This window comes from Tachypleus tridentatus, chromosome 4 (genome assembly GCF_004210375.1).
Source record: "Tachypleus tridentatus isolate NWPU-2018 chromosome 4, ASM421037v1, whole genome shotgun sequence".
NCBI lineage: Eukaryota > Metazoa > Arthropoda > Merostomata > Xiphosura > Limulidae > Tachypleus > Tachypleus tridentatus.
In genome coordinates, this window is record NC_134828.1 from 54213516 (window position 1) to 54233727 (window position 20212).

The 20212-nt window shown below is 32.1% G+C and overlaps 1 protein-coding gene across 2 annotated transcripts in view; it reads right to left on the reverse strand.

Annotated features, from left to right (window-relative positions):
* The window catches only part of LOC143249164 (normal mucosa of esophagus-specific gene 1 protein-like), a 36942-nt gene extending 28981 nt beyond the window's left edge, over positions 1 to 7961 (reverse strand). For both annotated transcript variants that reach the window (XM_076498604.1, XM_076498605.1), the window contains exon 1: positions 7767 to 7961. The gene's annotated coding sequence lies outside the window, so the exon portion shown is untranslated. The remainder of the gene's footprint in view (positions 1 to 7766) is intronic.
* Positions 7962 to 20212: the final 12251 nt, after the last annotated feature.

A 20212-nucleotide genomic window follows, 5' to 3' on the forward strand; every position in this document is an offset into this window, starting at 1 on the left:
CTGAAATTACCGCAGAGTTACAGATGGATAGGGTTAACGATACAAGTTTTTCTTGATATGTAAGGTTTAACGATGTAGAGTTATACGACGATCTTTGTAATGATACACCAGGCTTAAAGATGCAGGTTTGTAGAGCGATCTCGCAAGCATTTTTGTGAGGCTTAACGATGTATATTTTTTAGGATGAACTTCGCAATGATACGTGAGGCTTAACTATGTAAATTTGTAAGACGAGCTCGGCAATGATGTGTAAGGCTTAACAATGATTTTTAGGATAATTTTGACGAATATTTATTGCGCTACATATTGAAAAATTATGATACACGAAAAAGTGGATTATTAAAAACAAATCATTCGATTTCCTTAACATTTTATAATATGCGTGTTTTTAGCTATAGTAATTCTCACAGGATTGAACATAAAACTATCACCGTATCAGTCAGTATCTTCATGACTTAGTGCTTTAACCTACATGGCTTTGTAGTGACTTACTGCTTTGATTTTGGGCCTGGCATGGCCGAGCGCGTAAGGCGTGCGACTCGTAATCCGAGGGTCGCGGGTTCGCGCCCGCGTCGCGCTAAACATGTTCGCCCTCCCAGCCGTGGGGGTGTATAATGTGACGGTCAATCTCACTATTCGTTGATAAAAAAATTAGCCCAAGAGGTGGCGGTGGGTGGTGATGACTAGCTGCCTTCCCTCTAGTCTTACACTGCTAAATTAGGGACGGCTAGCACAGATAGCCCTCGAGTAGCTTTGTGCGAAATTCAAAAACAATCCTTTGATTTTTATTTTTAGCTCAACTCTCATGATACACTTTTCATTATATTATAAAATTAAAAGATCTAAAGCTATCTTATCACTAGGTTATTCTAGTGGAAGCAACATACTAAATGGAAATTTGTTACTTTAAATTACTAACAAGGTATTTATTCAGCTGCTTTCATAGCGTAGAATAAATTCAAACTTACAGTCTGCCGACTTCATAAAGAATAGGCTGAAAACTGTCAAGCTTTTAATTTAAAGAAATTTAAAAAGTATTTACGTAACCCAATGTCAAGATAAACAAGTTTCATAGAATACCAATGTAGTAAACTTAATACTTAAACATAGAAAATATAAATAGTTTTACTAAATAAGTAAGAAAAACGATACTAAATCAAAAGAGATAATCCACACTTAAGTTTCGGGAAATAGCAAAGTAATTAAATTCAATACTAAAACTTAAAACTTTGCTTGTTCCATATATTCGCTCAAAGCTACACAACGACTATACGTACTAGTCATCTTTAGTGTTGAACTAATAAACTTGATGAAGGGCAGCTAGTCAAGAGTGCCTACCACCAACTCTTCGGTCTATTCTAATCAAATACTGCGACATATTCACTGCTCTTTGTGTGTTTGTTTATAGCAAAGCCACATCGGGCTATCTGCTGAGTCCACCGAGGGGAATCGAATCCCTGATTTTAGCGTTGTAAATCCGTAGACTTACCGCTGTACTAGCGGGTGACGCCACTGCTCTATAATGTAGAATACGAACCATGAACCCTGCCAGATACGACAGACCCGAATATAAAAGTGATGCAAACCTAAATGTCACTAAATAACAAAGTTGACATCTTCAATTTTAAGACATAAAGTAATACAATTTAAGGTTCTATATATAATTATGTACAAAAGCTCAGTTCTCAGAAAAAGAAAATAATGAAACTTAGCTTCCTAAAAATAAGTATTTACATAAATTCAGTATTTAGATGTACAAAAATAATATCAATTTAAGTTTCTAAAAATAACTTTGTACACAAACTTTATACTGAAGAAATTCAAGGTGATTATTTTAAAACTACATATGCACCTAAACTTAGTACTTACACATATAAAATAAGTATCAACTATTTAAAATAACTTGCGTATAAACTTGAATTTCAGTTGTAAAAAATCCAAACTTAATTTTCTAAAAGATAATGTAGACTATCTTCATGTGAAAAAGAACTACGGTTTACAAAATTAATTTTACTAACTTCTAGTATATATATATATATATACATAATACGATTTACAACGATTACATTTAAAAATAATTAATATTTATAGCTTCAGCTGTATATAACAATTATGGTTTATACCAGCTAATCTTGCTACAATTAATGCTTATAATAACTACTATTTATATGCACTACGGTTTACAGCAACGAATATTTATAAGTGCTATTTATACCAACTAAGGTTTAGAACAACTAAGATTTATAATAACAAATAAGATGTATAGCAAATACTATTTATAATAACTACGGTTTACAGGATTTTTTTTTATATAAAATGTATTATCTGTAACAACCACTTTTACAATAATTATGGCTTATCACAACTAAGATTCATAGCAACTACTGTTTATAACATATAGGGTTTACAACAACTGTTATTTATAACTGTTCGTTCCATATCGAATTTCTAAGGGTATTTTATTACATTCAGTAAATCCGATTCCTGATAAAAATTCCAAATATACATTTCCCTCGGCTGCTGTTTGCAAACCATCTTATAGGACGACGTTTTGTTTTGAATCATAGTATTAATAACTTAAAATGAAATATCAATCATTAGTCATTTGTAGAGTATGTAGATCGTAAGATAACATATTGTTCTGGGAAAACATGGGGCCTATTGGTCCATCTCGGCTGTTCCATTCTATAAATTAAATTGAAATAATTAAAAGCAAATATTAAATCCATAACTTTTCGTTCTTATACTTATCAAGCCTTTTCCTAAACTCACTTAAATTTACTGCATTTACAACATTCAAAAGCAACTCATTTTAAACGTCAACCACCCTGTTAGAAATATTGAAACTGTCTTAGCTGAAGATGCCCCCTACCTTGCCAAAATTTATATTTGTGTCTCCTAGTCCTACTATTCTCACTGTTAGATATGAAAAACGATGATGCATCAACACTATCGATTCCTTTTACGATTTTAAACACCTCAGCCAGATCCCCCTAACTCTATTTGTTTCAATAGTAAGCGGTTTGAGAGATTTCAACCTTATTTCATGTGACAACCCTTCCATCCTGGGCACCTTTCTAATAACCATTCTCTGAATGTACAGTACTACTTAAAAGTTTTAGGAGAAAATCAAAAATTAGATTTCAGACTACTTTTAAAGAACAATAGAATGTAAATCACAGTTAGTTGAAACATCAACATTTTATTAATCTTCATATTTAACACAACAGAAACTCAGTGTAAGTGGTTGAGTTCAGCAAACAGTTAATATTTTGCGTTTCTCACTTTTAATTTAATAACTGCAGATAGTCTTTCGAACATTGTTGCAACATATTTAATCAAAGTGTCCTTTGGAATATTACTTCAGGTGTTTCTAATAAACTCCCATAAATTTTATTTGGAAGTAATTTTTGATTTGTGAAGTTTTGATCTATCAAATCCCAGATCTGCTCAATTAGGTTGAGATCGAGGCTGTGTAGGGGATATTGCATTACTTAAGTGAATCCAGTACCTTCGTTCTTAGGTCAGTAATTTCAGCAAAGCTTGGATGAGTGTTTGGGGTCATTATCTTCTTGGTAGTAGAACCCTTTACGAATAATACGCAAACCTCTGGGTATACCATGAGGGATCAGTGTCTGATGGTACTTGCACTGGTCTATTATTCCATCTAATTTGCAAATATCTCCTGTCGTCCAAAAGTTCAATCACACTGCTTCCTCCATACTTCATGATAGGTGCTATGCAATGAGATAGGTATCTTTTACTTTTCTTCTGCTGGACTACAACCGATGCTTTGAACGAAATATTTCAAACTCGGACTCATATATCCAATCACCAATAGTCCAGTTTTTATACTTTTAGCACATTTCGGTCTCTTGACAATATTTGGAGATTAGAGTAAAGGTTTTTTAAACTGATACATGACCAAATATTCCATTCTCATTGAGTATTGTTGGTATTGTAGATCTAGACACTTTCTGTCACGTGATACATGGTTGTTTATCTCATGCTTGAGATCAATGGCAGTCTTCCTTCTGTCCCGAAGGCTGTATAAACGAAGATACTTAACACCATTGTAACTGAGTTTAGGTGTTCTGCTTCTTTCTTTCATATTTTCAAATTTACCTGTCTCGATTTCATGATCAAGTGTATACTTGACGATGTTTGGGGAGCATTTCAAGTCTGCAGCAATTTGTTGTAGAGTCCAATCAACATCACGTGAAGCTTTTATGCGAACTTTCTGCTATAGTGAGAATTCACTACCATTTTTTAGGCCATGGCATGACAACAAAACTTAATATATGGTGTTAGACACTGTTGTTATCAAAGTTTATTTGTGGAGTGCAATTAAACTGATTTCTCCAAGCATATACGGGTGCCATATACTAGCCCCCTCTAGCTTCTTTCTATATAGTTAAGAAATTGCATGGGATACCATGAGAGTTATTTGAGACCCTAGATTTGATTGGTGTGTTAATTCAAGCAGAACCCTTATGAAATGCCCTTGGTATAAGTATATAAGAATTCTAAACAATGATAAGTATTCTCACCCTGGCTCATTCATTTGTCAACATGGATCAGTGAAGCATTACCATAATGTTGAAATTTACATTCTGTAATGGCATGGAAGAATTAGTTCCATAAAATGGAAAGAATAACAAAATATTCTCTTGCCCTAACACTTTTGCACAGTGCTGTATTTAACTCAGTTTGCAAGGCTTAGACACAACGTGAAAACAAAACGTAAGTTGGGTTTAAAAGCAATGAACACTAGTCTTCTAATCTTTATATCCTATTAGCTTGAGTATCGTAATGTTATGCAAGGGTCTGGACTAGATTTGAGTAGATTTTTATGTTGTAACTATCGTTTGGTTTTGCAATTTTATTACTGGGCAACCGGTACTCTAAATATCATTGTTCTGGTACATATTTTATATTTGTGTACATCTGTCTGTACAAGTACTTTAAATTCAGACGTATTAATCTTAAAAATATTCTAATATTATTATTTTTTTAAATTTCTTTTTCAGAAGTCCCCACTGTTACAGCGGTAAGTCCACGGATTTACAACGTTAAAATCAGCGGTTCGATTCCCTCGGTGGACTCAGCAGATGACCCCATGCTACTTTGCTATAAGGAGAAAAAAACACACACTCTATTTATGAGAAACTTTAGTTTCACTCCATCAAGTATTTTAAAGAAATACAAAGGTATACAAACACAGAATATATGGTAGACAGCATCCTCTATAGTGCTTAAAAACAACTTATTTAAATATTGTACTTGTACAAAGAATTTTGTTAAGGTGTTCGTCAAATTTCGTTTATAATAAAATGTATGCATTTTTTTAATGTTGAATCTTTTAACTAACGGAAATAATATCATGACGCCATTTTGGTCCGTTTCTAAACTTCCTCTTGCCTCACAGTGTTTAGCAATGTTGACAAAATGGGCGTAGTTAAAGTGGGATAATATGAAATTCTGTGACCAGCTTGTTTTGACGTTCTCTTTATACACTTACCTTGACGTTTGACATTGCAATGTAATGAAACGTAAAATTGGCATATGCTTAATTGTGAGAAAAAAAAATACGCTTTGAACGAAAATAACAGTGACGCAGTTGCTTTCTTTGGGCGAATTTTACATCGATTAAAATACTACTAATAATAATTGCTTTTATAATTTAAAATACAAACAAATTATACTAAAATTAAAAACAAAAATTAAATAGAACGTTTGCAAGTTATGACAGAGAATACCAAGCAAAATAAGTGTATCCTTGTGAGTAAAATGTGTAAAAAAAAACAACCTGTCATTCGTATTTGTGGTAACACTGTTTAGTATATCTGCCACCGTCTTCACTATTGAACTACTGACTAGAGGGAAAGCAGCTAGTCAGCAGCATCCTATTGTCCACTATCGGTGTACCCACTCTTTTAAAGCATCCATAGTATAAAGTGCAATGATTCGTGGTTCAAACTCGGGTCATTAGCTCCGAAATCCAGAGCTCCTTCAAAGAAAACCTCCGCCATATCAGTTACTTAGTATAGTAAAACATAATACATTTGTATATGCATAGATATAATTGTGTAATAAGCCACAGCGTGGCCCAGTGGCTTATATGCTAGACTGTGAACCCAAGAGTCTATCTTTCCAGTCCTGATGACAGTTTCGTAAAATCCTTCTCCGCACCTGCAGACCATCAATGCATTATAAGTGTTGCAGTCAAATTCCATTATTTAATCAGGCAAACGTTAGAGGCGCGTACTGTTGAGTAAGTGTCTTAGTCTTAGGCTATCAATTCAAATGAATTAGAAGTTGCTAGCGCAGCCCTCGTAACTGTTGTTTCGCTTTACGCAAATATCTGAAGCAAAGAAATAATTTCTTTTTAGTAATGCAAATCTCATTTTTTAAGTTATTTCTGAATAATATTAAAGCTTAAAATGAACAAATTTGTAACTTTGTAGTTATAGAAAGGTGTGTCAGAGACAACTTTAAGCGCAATTTATAACATATTTCACTTGTCTCGTCCATTGCCTGACAAGCTTATTGTCCAATATTTTACTGTTTTATTCACTCTCTGATGTGTTAGTACCCGATCTTTACCTGCCTCATCCACTCTCTGACGTGTTAACCGATCTTTATCTGCCTCATCCACTCTCTGACGTGTTAGTACCCGATCTTTACCTACCTCATTCACTCTCTGACGTGTTAGTACCCGATCTTTACCTGCCTCATTCACTCTCTGACGTGTTAGTACATAATCTTCATTGCCCTAGCCATCGTGTAACATACTTAGTAACCGATCTTTACCTGCCTTATTCATGGTCTGACACGTTTAGTAACCGATCATTACCTGCCGTATCCACTGTTTGACACGCTTAGTACCCGATCTTTGAGTGATTCTATATCGAGCATTCATTACATGTTTGTTCTAATTTCAAGTTATTTAGAAAAACGTATGTATATGTATATATATATATATATATTTGAAAGATAAGACAATATCTATACTAAATTAGAATGAAAACAAAGACGATATATGCAGACAAAATATGATTATGATTTTTTATAAATCCAGGAAAAAAACTAGTAGCGAATACAAGGTTTTTTGTCTTATTGTTTAATTTTTCTGTGCTTGTCTCAAAAAATTGGGTTTAGTTAATAGTGAAATGAATCACCCCTACACACCATACACACGTAGTGTATCAATGTAGTTTTGCTTGAAACAACCTTAAATAGTCCACACCTAATAGTGGTTGTGTTATTAAAATGGCATTCAATTCCACCACCCAGTTATGAGTAGCCACCTAAAAAGGCAGATGCTGCGAATTGGTTGCGTTATTTTTGATCAAGAGCTCAATATAAGAGATGGATATGCTTGAACCACAGGGTCTCAAACCTATACGTTCAGTCCATTACGCATATAATGTGTCATGAGGTCAACAAACGAAGCAAACTTAAAACGATGAACTGTATATATCTATTAACAGAACTCACTTTCTGAAATTCACAACCAAAAATTCTTAGGCCACATAAAAACAAATTTTAGTGCCCAGCTTACCGAATAAAATTCAAGTTCCTATCGTAATGTTTCCTGTCAATTAATCTTTAAATCGTGTTACAATGAAAAGCAAAAAGTATTAGAAATTAGTGAGCAACATATAATACTTTTAATATGTCTTTTTTGGGTTTTTCACATATTCATATACATATATAAATATATGTTAACAAATAATTCAAAATTTATGAAAAATAAAACTTACCTCTTAACTAGAACTGAGAAAGAAGAATACAGTGGCACACTCTGTTCTCACGGTTGTTTTAAATCAAGGAAATATAAAAATCGAGAACTTTGATTCGAACACCGCTATCTACTGATACTGTCGCTAGGTTACAAATGCTCTTTTTCTGTTGGGAAACCAACGAGCATTACGAGAACATGGTTCAGTGACGCATACGAACGTAACGCGCTGAATACAAAAGTAAACGTTTATTGGTTAGAGCCAATAAAATGGCGATTACTTCCTTGTTCTTGTGAAATAAAGTTGCATGAATTTCATCTTTTGTTTTCCGGTATTTTTACAGACAATAATTCTCGGTAAATTAGTAAAAAGTTTCAAAGAATCTATGTGTTTTTGTTATATTGAAATAGTTAGGTGATATCCGTTAAAACAGTGGAGTGTAAGTGAATAATACAACATACAAATAAAAGTATATGCTTCAGTCACCTCTATCAGACTTTTATTTAACAAAGTAAAATTATTTATTCTTCCATATTTTTTAAGTTTTTTTCCGTTTTTGTAAATCATTCATTTCACATAACGTAGTTAGTGTAAAACCACTTCTTCAGATTCAAAGTCTATAAAACAGTGTTAATGTGCTTCTTTTTCTTTTTACTTCATCTGATATTAATCCTCAAACAAGTTGGCACTTATACACTGCCGGATAACTTCTAGTTGTCATACAAAATTTACACTAATCCAGACAGCCAACTCCGGGTGATGGACAATGTTCCCTCTAATTTTTTTCAGTCTATATGAAGAATTAATTTTTTCGTGTACATCAGTATCAGGGAAATGTGCGGATGTGCGCTACAGTTTTTAGAGGGGTTGAGGTGTATTTTCATACTATCGACTCTGTTGGATCATTAGGCCCATTTTCAATGTTACAATTTAGTTCTTTGGGTTTTAGGCCTATCGATAACTGTGGTTATTAATGATGTCAACGTGTTAAGACTTTTCGCCATTACTGATGATGTGCGCGGTATTTGGATGGTTGTTGTGCAAACACGTAGTTAAGAGGGGACACTGGTGGTGAATATTAAAACAAGCACACTATAGATCATTTGTATATTGAAATTAATTTCAATTGATGATATACCAAGATATTGTTTGCACACTTGTTCTACTATTATTATTTTGGAAGTTTCAACACTCATAACTCTTTAACTGGAATAGATTCAACATCAACTACAGCACAGAATCATGCATCTCCAATACATTAGATAATGGATACTTATCAGAAGATAGGAACGTTTAATATTAAATCAGATAAATTTATATTCGATGATAATTTTATTTTAAAATCATATAACTTCACAACTTTACAGGTACTGGCATTATTAGGTTTAGAACTTTAAAAAATATGACTGAATTTTGGCCCTCGTAATTTCCTGCAGTTCAGTCTATTGAATGACAAAATTATCCAATGCCTTATAAATACTTCAGCTACGATGATTTAAAATGAAGGAAAACTGTCGTTTAATAAAGTAACGAGATTGACTTTCATTATTAACTTTTTGAATGTGTATTTCCAAGGCGTATCCAATTGTTCTCTATTTTTCCGTTACATTGAGGAATACAGAAGTTGATCGCACATTATATGATCGATGTTACAGGTCCATAGTGCTTTTAGAATTACTTCCTCTGTTAACGATCGTTCTCAGTCCGATGACATAAATACGCACTACATTGTGACAATCTTTTGTGAAAGACGGCAAAATCAATCTTTGGCATCATTTTTCCATTTATTTAGACTTCGATTTACAAAACCATTTTTAAGAAGAACAAAAGCAAAAAGTCAGTTGATGCTACAGGTATGTGGTTGAATGGGATTATTATGGTTCAAGTCTATTGGTGCTTCTTCTAGAGACTTGACAGGTACGTGGTTGAATGAGAGTGCTGTGATTACTAACTAGTCTACTGGTGCTCCTTCTAGAGACTTGACTGGCACATGTTTGAATAAGATTGCTGTGATTCTAGTTTATTGGTACTGCATCTAGGGACTTAACAGATATGTGGTTGGATATGATTGCTGTGATTCTCGTCTATTGGTGCTGCTTCTAAGGATTTGACAGATACAGGGTTTGAATTTGGTTCCAGCTTATTGGACTTTCTTTCTCATGACAACAGTCGTTGAATTTGAGACACACCTTGAAGATGGTGAATTTTTGGTTTATCAGCCTTCGTAGCTGTAAGTTCTTGCTTATTATCTTGTTATAGGTACTAGTAGATATGTCCAGCCTTTTCATCATAGCTTCATGGGAAGAAGGGTTTTGTTTTGTAATCAGTGCCTTCACTTGACCTAGGAAGTTTTTTTTCTGCTTCCATGAAGTACACTGAAGGCTCGTGTCTCAAAAATATCGAGTCCTTTGAACTATATCATTAAATGACTTAATTAATAAATATGCTTGGAAAGGACTGAAACTTATTCCACGAGCTATAAGCTATACTATTTTTTTTCCTCTGGCAGTACTGCACTGTCGAATAGTGCGGAATATTCTGTGAACTAAATATATAGATGATAAACATGTATTATACATTTCTTCAACTCGTGTTTGCGAAGACTCGCTATCAAATTATAATAAGTCAATTTATATATTTATCGCCGACTCGAGAGACAAGTAAATAAACATTTGTACATAACAGATTCATATGAATAAAGATTATGTTGTTTTCGCATCTTTTTTTCACTCTTTAGATTTACTTTTTAGCGTGTCATCTTCCGAAAGAGGGCGTGATTTCTATTTATTCATGCATGATGTTACACAAATGTCTGAGAAGAATTTTATCAACAACTCATTATCGTCACTTGTTTGTGTACCCATAGTTTCATCGTTATTCCCATTACTATATGTTTACCATTGAATTATGACTGTGTAATGGCTAAAATTAATTAATTTATTCCTGAAAAAGTTTTATGAAAATTAAAAAAATACTAATTTTGTTATTTACGTTTTATCACGTTTGAGTGCTAAACAAGTATTTAAATAACTGACTGTTAAATACTTTTATTTTTTGTTAGATAAGTTGATAAGTGGGAGAAGTAAATTCTTGCAAACCATGCGAGACGTGCTAAATGAATTTGAAATATCTATAATAACGAGTAATATTAAATGTTTCACAATACTGAAACAGTTACTTTGTTATGTGGCACCCTGTTATTTCTAGCTTTAATGCAGTAGTATTCATGATTAATTTTAAAGCAATTTTTATTGAAATTATGTTCTTAGTATATTTGGTTTGTCTCTAAGTGACATAGCGGCATGTCTGTGGACTTACAAAGCTAGAAACCGGGTTTCGATACCCGTTGTGGGAAGAACATAGGTAGCCCATTGTGTAGTCTTATGCTTAACTTTAAACAAACACTTTCCTTGGTTTAAAATTTTCTCAGTGTATATAATCAATAACATTTATTTCTTGAATCAGAATTTATCTATGAAAGATACTGACTCTTCTTTTGCACAAAGTTTTGGAAATTCAATTATTTGATCAGAAATTACATTTTAATAAACTTAATAGAAACTCTAATCCAATTTTATGGTCTCTTTTATTATTCAGAATGATGTAATTGTTAAAAACTGCTTGTGATTAACTATTAGTCTTCCTGGAAATTCATGTATTCTTTTAGAGTTCATACCTTTGCTGCAGTTATATAAGTCTAAATATGATATTTATAAATAAAAGTATCAAAATGTTTATCAATATTACTATTATGGTGATCCATTATGCATGAGTTAGCATACCTCACCCAGAATTGCCTGGTTCGATTAAAATAACATTTTGTATGATAATTGGATACTGTCCGACAGTGTATAGCGTAGTTTTGTTTTAGGATTTTTATCCGTGAAGTTGAATAAACACTAAAGTAGAGCAAATTTCCACATTTTAAATAGACTTTTGACTTTGAATTTAAAGACACAAGTAGTTAGTTAAATGGGTCAATTGTTATTTTATTCAAGACAGCGTATGCAAGTAGCATCTCGTGAAACCATTAGGAATTTAAATGAAAAGAAAGAAGGAAGCGGAACATTATCTATCATTGTTCTTTATACAATTTCCACTTCCTTAAGGAATATCCTCATCTAATTGATTATAAAGTTCATACATATTATGAAAATCTTTGTAGTGCTGCCACCTATTGACTTGAAACGAGTTAACTCAAATGTATTACATGCTAAGTGTAGCTTTTTGTAATGTATTCATTTTAGTGTTTCCAGTGATTATTAATAAAGCTTTAATAAATAAATAAAAAATTAACTCGATGTTTTTTCAAAGATCAATCCAAATAAAAGAAGTAAAAACTGATGATTTACTTTAAGATTTTATAGACTAGTTGAATTGAAAGCAGCAATAAAAAACAATTCAAGCCACAACGATAAGTTTAAGTTTTAAATTAAAATTTAAAAAATGAAATCAAATTTCATAACGTAATTTGACTTTTTGAGGTTCTAGTATATACATACTATAGTTTTATTAATTTTTACTAATTTGTTGTGATTTACACAACAAGAACAATTTTGTTGTTTTATTTATTTTACATATAAAAAAGTTATGGTTTCAGTTTCCTTTCATTCTCTTTCGAGATATAAGGATTTTTTTAAATAAAACGATAACTCTATCCTATAAAAAACTGAAGAAAAGACAGTGAGCAAAGATATGTTTTCATTTATTGATGCCAAAATTTAAGTATTTTGTAACTGTTTATTGGTCCAATATTAATAAGCAAAGTTTTTTAACACCAATGCTTCACATACACCCCTCCTCCCAAAGAAACGTAGCTTTTTGCATAATAACAAAATAAATAGACAAATTTAAAGAAACAAACAAACTGTTGTGTAGTGAATTGGTTTTGACCAACAGAGAACAACATATTGCTCTCACAGTAAATGTATTCTTGTTGGTTTGGTTTATATTTATTCAACTTAAACTTCAAACTGACTAAGTTTTCATTACAAAATCTTGAATATATTCGTACTTAAAAAGACAAAGCACAGTTAATTGTAATCAGAAATCTGATTTTTGTCATTCACTATACTCAAATGACAGAAACATATCTCACAAGTTGAGACTAGTTGTGTTACATGTTTTCTTTATACAATAAATTTATTATTCCTGCCAGACATATGAAATAGACACGTATTATTATGGAGGCACCTGAATTCATTTGTCTGTGGTACCACAGATTATTGCCACTACAAAGATAAGTACAGATTATTTACTTATAAACATTAAGCTATGATGGCAAAATTATAATTTTGAAAAGCAGGCAGCGTTTTCACTATAAACTCTTAAAGACTGGGATTTATATACAAGTTGCTAATAAATTATATTTGGGTACACAAAGCTCAAAATACATACTTTTAGTTTTGAACATTCTCCTTAAGACAAACTCACAATTAAGTAGTTACTTAAAATATTATTTTATTTTCTATAAAGCTATTTGATATCCAATTAGTTTTAATTTGAGATTCGATTAAAAACAAATATGTTTTATTGCATGCACACAAGCACATGTTTATGTATTAAAGTGTTAGCAGCAAGTCACACAAGTAAGGAACTATTACACTTCAATATTCCCATCTTTCATAATGCGGCTAGCCATAGTTAAAAATATTCAACCACCCTATCTGTATTCAGAAGCGTACACGAAAGATGGGCAAGCAGGTCTCTTTCTAATTACTGTACGTATACAGAGTGGGTCATCTCAATTGGTGTAATGACATTTATTTTTATGTATGTGTTAAATGTGTGTGTGTTTATATGATTTATATTTATATAACTGCCTGTACTAAATTATTGGTCAACTGAGATGTTCCGAAAACAAAAACATTTGAAGTAGATAACTCCCAGCGGAAAGGGACTAGTATAGTCTACATTTGAATGGACTGTCATGGCACGCTGCTACACAGGATATATAAAAAAAAATTAGGAGCTTCCAGAGACAACCAGTTGAAATCACGTTGCAATGAATATTGAAACTCACTAAAACTTAAAGATAAATAATTGTTTAATCACCATTTATTACATGAGATTTGAGATTTTTGGACGTAATTAGGTTCATAATTTCAAGCCCTTTCAATTTATAAGTTTGATGTAAAAGGTGGCAAATTTGTCTTAGTTAATTGAATTATAAATTTTCGCGTTCTCTTCGTGTAGTCAGTGTAATAATTCCTTTTTAATTGCTCTTTTACTAGTTCTTCTACAACGTTATACAAATTTAACCTTCTTGCAGCTTCCGTTCCGAAGAAGAACCTGGATAACCCTACGAGACGCTCCTGAGACATGAACGATCTCAGACAGATTTTAATTAATTTCAACTTAAAAAAAATATTTTAGCAGATGCAACAGTCACTGGAGCTTTAAATTGCAACTTGATAGTTATACACAGAATGGTATGAATATATACATTGATTTCTGATAAGTTTTAACTTGAGATTCTAGAAAAAACAAAAATCTTTTATTGCCATTACACAAATATATATCCAGTTTTAGGATCACATAATTCTATGAATATTTCACGTGATTATTTCATATATCTCTAAGTTTGCATTCAATTGAATAAATACAAACCACAACAATAAACATTCATTTACTGTGACAGCAATATGTTGCTCTTTGTTGGTCACAACCAGTTCATTATACGGCTGGTAATTCAATACATACATTGGAAAATACTGCTGCTAATTCAGTATATACATTTAAATGAATATACTACTGCTAATTCAATGCATACAATGGAATACACTACTACTAATTCATTGCACACATTGAGAGATACTGCTGCTAATTCAATACATACATTGGAATGAATATACTATTGCTAATTCTATGTATACGTTGAGGTATACTACTATTAATTTAATACATATATTGGGACGGACTGCTACTAATTCAATACATACATTGAAATACACTGCTGCTAATTCAGTATATGCATTCAAATGGATATACTAGTGGTAGTTCAATATATACATTGGGATATACCATAAATAAATAATATTTGTAAATAAGGCGCGTGTTCCGAGAACACTGTTTGGAAAAAAACTAAAAACAAACGTTTTTTACTAGTTACAAGAATTTGGAACACTACAATACAGTATTTGAGGAAAAACAACAAAAAAAGTAGTTCAAAGTCAGCTTTGTTGATATGTAACAACACAAGTACAAGAGGTCAACGTTAGGGTGCGAAGTCATAGTTGTCATATTTTGTCTTCTTTTTTTTAAGAATGACCCCAAGATAGGACAGAGGTTGTGGTCTTCAAGACATTAATGAAGGAACTTGTTATTTTTATAAACATTTATGTCTGTTCCTCGAATTCAAGTTTCCTAAAACTATGGACAGATACTTAAGATGATTTGTATCACAAGGTACAGTTTATCATTCTTGTATAGTACTTACAAGTGCATTTACAGCTTCGTGTGAAGACATCTGTACTAGTTCATTCTGAACTTCACGGCTCAAAAAATAAGGACTTGCGTTGTTATTTATAGACTTACGAGTACGTTGATTTATTAAAGGATTAAAGATTGTTTTTAATTCCATTTGAGTTAAAATATTTCTGCTTTAGGGTAATTTAACTTAGCAGTACTTTCAGAAAAATCTTGATTTCTTCCGGGTAAATATATAACTAATGCTATTATACAGTCAAATATGCTTGTTATGTATTAAGTGTTCGGCTCAATTTCGAGAACGTTTGAGCTACTATTCACTTTTGGCAAGGGGTCCTTGTCTTATGGCTAATGTACATGGGGACAATGTCCTATAAAGATAATATTCTATTATATACTTTAGGCATGAAAATATTGTCCTACAGTGCTAATATGCATGGTAATATTTTCATATAAAAGGTATACCTTAGGTACAGTGATACTGTCTTAAAGGGCTAAATTTCATGGTGATAATGCCTGTTATGCACATCAGATATGGAGCTAATGTCTAAGAATCGTCCACATGTATATGTAGTTCATTGAACGATGGAATTTGGATGAAGAACATTATTCATCACACAAAGCAATAAGTTACATTACACATTATCTTTGATTTCAAAGGCTTTCTTTAAAAATATTCAATATATGTGCGTAAATGGGCGAGATTTCAACGTCATCAACTTAAATAGAAAAAAAACAACGGTTGTGAAATCTCTTGCATCATATCTGAATCAAACTCATAATGTAAAAAAAACACAAAAAAACTAAATTTCAGGGAGATGATGGTTGATCACAAAATGTAGCGTAATTATTTTTGATAAAATATAGACTAACAATTGAGGCCTGGCATTTTGAGTGTGTATTAAGCAGAAAGCTTACAAATGAGTCTAGTTGTAAAAAAGTGATTACCGACAATATAACATAGGAAGTAGTCATAATGGTTTTCAAACTACACTTTAGACCAGAAACGTTTCTAAAATATAGTATATTATTAAAACAATAGAAGCAAATCCTAAATCGAAAAACAAACTTGAAAATGTTTGATGAAAGCGCTTTTGACTTTCGAAAAAACAAACTGTTGTCTCTCAGTTTCTATTGTTTTTTTTGAAAAACTGAACTTTACGATCGAACGACAACAACAAAAATTATATCCAAGTGACTTGAAAAGAGATCTGCGTGCCAAATTAATTATTATACAAATAATCGAACTCCGTTTTGATTGTCTTGGTCCTATAATCATGTCATTAAATACAATGACGAACCCGCTGTTCAGCTCGTTAGCAAGAAACGAGATTTTACCGAAAAGTACGTTTTAACGATTTCACATTACCTAAGCTCGTCTTTAAATGACTCTCCTCGCTTCGACTGAAATGTTGGATAATTCTGAACTTATCTAACAAATAGAAAAATAGAAGGAACTGAAATGATTAAAAATGAACGACGTCAATAGAGCTATATTACTAACTCAATTACTTCAGTACATCTGTTTAAAATAAGAAATAAACGAACCAGAGTAGTTTAACCGAGAGCTTAAACGTTTAATAGATACATTCATATCTACATATGAATCTGGAAGTGTACTTTGTAGTTATTTACTTTACTGCTGTATATGCTTTGCACAGATAAATGAATCCTTAAAGTTCAAGGTTGCATACACTCATTTCACATAATACTTCCGTATATTGACCTTAAGATGATTTGAGTGAGTAAGAGCTGTTTCTAACTTTTAAAATTGTTCTTTTTTTAGGGGTGGGCGATTTTAAAATAATTGTGAAATTTGTGGGTTGATGTGTAATTACAGATTACTCAGAAAGAAAAGAAAAGATCAAACCCCATTTTCAAGTTAGAAAACTTTAAAGGTCTAGCAGATGGAAAGTATAATTTCAATTTTACGTTGGCAGGGAAATAACACATAGTGGAAATAATTACAAAATTTTAATTTAAACAGTGCCAATGTTTCAGAATGAAGACTTTATTAGGAAGGAAAAATGACCGTAATGTAAATGCGCGAGTAATCAGTAACCTTCATGTTAGTAACAGCTAGTGTAATTTTGTCTTTCGTGATCCAAGCTGTTTTCATGTCGCAAGAACTAATGCCAGACTATTAGTTTCTGTCTTGAACTAAGAACACTTGTCACTTATTGCTTCTACATCCCGAGAATGTTTAATAACTATATTAACTACTATGACATTAGTGAACCAGATGGAAAAAAAATGTCTTGTAGAACTGAAAACATTAACTTTGACAATTTGCAATTAAATAGCCAGATTAATGCATATTTCTCATCTATTAAAGTTTTCTAATACGAGTCGTGATGGGAAGGAAGAAAGACTACAAAAAGATTATTTCTTGAACTGAGAACTTGAAGAGATTGTTAGCAAGTCAGTTGTATTTAATCTTTCTATATTTTAAATATTATTCATAAGGTTGTATTTGTAATTTGTTTGATGAGTTGACTCTATTTCAGTGGATAGGAAAAAAATGTTTAAATGGCATGGAATAGAGAATAAAATATTGTGAAGTTTGACCAACAAATTTTATACAAACAAAGCATACAAGTACCTAAACACCCATATAATCTGAAACTATCTCGTGATATGGTTAACTCAGCAGTTCACGGAAATTTAGCAAGCTAAATGGATAGATTATTTATGTCAAAGAGAGTACATGGTACTAAACTGTCCTGAAGTAAAGGAGAAAGGATTCCAGAAGTATGAAAAATCGATACAAGAAATACTCCAAATATCTGGTCACAAGAGATTCACAGAGTACGAGACCCTTTGAGATATCAGTACAACACCACATCTATAAACAGTTCATCCACAAATACAGTTGGAGTGGGACAAACAATGTATTGTTAGGATTAAGGGGATAGTAGAATATATCTTTATGACTAATTTATCCTAAATGCTGTATCAAATGAGAATGGATGTCATTCGAGAAGTTTGTACAGTTATTTTACCTATACATTTGTGTACTTTCGAAGAACTGAAATACGCAACTTTATATTATTAAGATTGCTCATCAATATTAATGTAGAACTTTTCAGTATTGAAAATTCGATGAATTTTATGGTAAATTTTTCACACAGTTACAATGGTGTAAAGAGAGATGCAAATAAACACTTTGTTTCTGACTATGTTTTGCCATTTGTAAAGGATTATGGTGGAAGTATTATGGTTGGACTGGATTCTGTGCATTGGAATTCGTATATGTCTGTGAACTATCTGTAAGTGCACATGACGAAATGTTCTTGGAACACATGTCGACAAAGAGTACATTATATTAAAATTATTTTGAATATGAAAATTATAAACTCACGTGATAAACGCAATTCATATAAAGTAGTGGTGGAATGAATTGTACATGAATTCATTTTCACATTGCTTTAGTTTTTGAAGGTATTGTGATGCTACCAAAAATGTATCACTTTCCTGAAAGATTCTCAGATCATCAAGATGTGCTTAGATCAGCGATTTATATTTTCCCTGATGACATTTAAAAGCAAAGAAGCATGGTTCAAGTTGTGGTACCAGAACATCCAGAAAAAAAATTGTCACAAGTGGTACTCAAGCCTTGGTAAGCAAAGAGTGACATCTCCATCTCGTGACAGGTGAAAATCCAAGAATACAAAATACATTTCCAGGTAACGGTACATAACATAATCAAGAATGCCCGGCTGAAAAAAAACAAAAACGACACAAGTCACATGTGCACAAGCTGCTTTCACGACATATTTATTCAAACATCACATACCTCAAGTAATTGCAGAATAAAATGAGTATTTATGATATTTGATACAAAGACATATCTCTAAAAATGCCTAACGATTTCTGTTATTAGACGTTTGAAATGGGTGATGTGTAACAGTTGTCCTCTAACACTATGTGTTTTATGGAAAGCAAGGAGAGAGTAGTGGTGTGGTTTGGGCGTGGTAACGTTACGTAACAGTTGTGGGGCCAAACAACGTCGTCAGAATGGATGTAGCAAGTCTTCAAAATTATTTTAATATAACGTATTCAGTTTCTATGCACTTGTTTGGCAAGCATTTTACATTTATTTTTATTTTATAATAAATAACAAAATATGTTTTCTTGGTCTGTATTTATGTATTTACTTGAGCAGAAACTTATTGTAGTTATAAGTTGTGTAGTGGCTCAACTAGACATTTTAACAAAATTGACCAACTAATTTTTCTTTAAAGTTAAGCACAAAGCAACATGGGCTATTTGTCCTCTGCTCACCATGGGTATCTATACCCGGAATCTAGGGTTATAAATCCACAGACATGCCACTGTGCCACCGGTCGGGCTACCAAATAATTGATTTAATGCTGTTTATTATATTAGTACAGTGAATAAATGATATAAGTATACATAAAGTGTTTATGTAAGTTTTTCCCGAATTCTAATGTTTCAGTATTTAAGGATATCCACGATCAAATGATTCGCATATTTCGAAATTATTTTAACAATAAAAACATCTAACTTCTTATTATTAACCTTTCAATTACCAAAATTATTACCCACTTTTTACATTATGGTATGCTGTTGTTTAGCGTCTTATAATAATTATATGAATACTAATCAGTAACGTTTTCCCCACAAATCGCAGTTGTAATACTTAAGATAATCAAGATACAAACATACATATACATATCATGGCATTCGTTTAGTACTTCTATAATTCCCAATGGATCAGTGGTAAGTGTACGGATTTGCAACGCTAAAATCCATGGTTGAATTTCAAACTATGGACACAGCACAGAAAGCCCATTGTGCAACATGTTTATGCTGTTCGCTGTTCTAAGTGTCAACTGCCGTTTCTTTTCCATTAGACGTTTTTTATTTAACCTTTTGCTCCAATTTCAAAATGTTATTAACTCGGCTGTTTATGCTATCAAACATTTATTTTCTGAGAAAATATGTTAATTTGCATTTAAATTAGCAACCTTATCTTTGTTCTCAACTATTTTTTCTCAACCCACCACTGATACGTT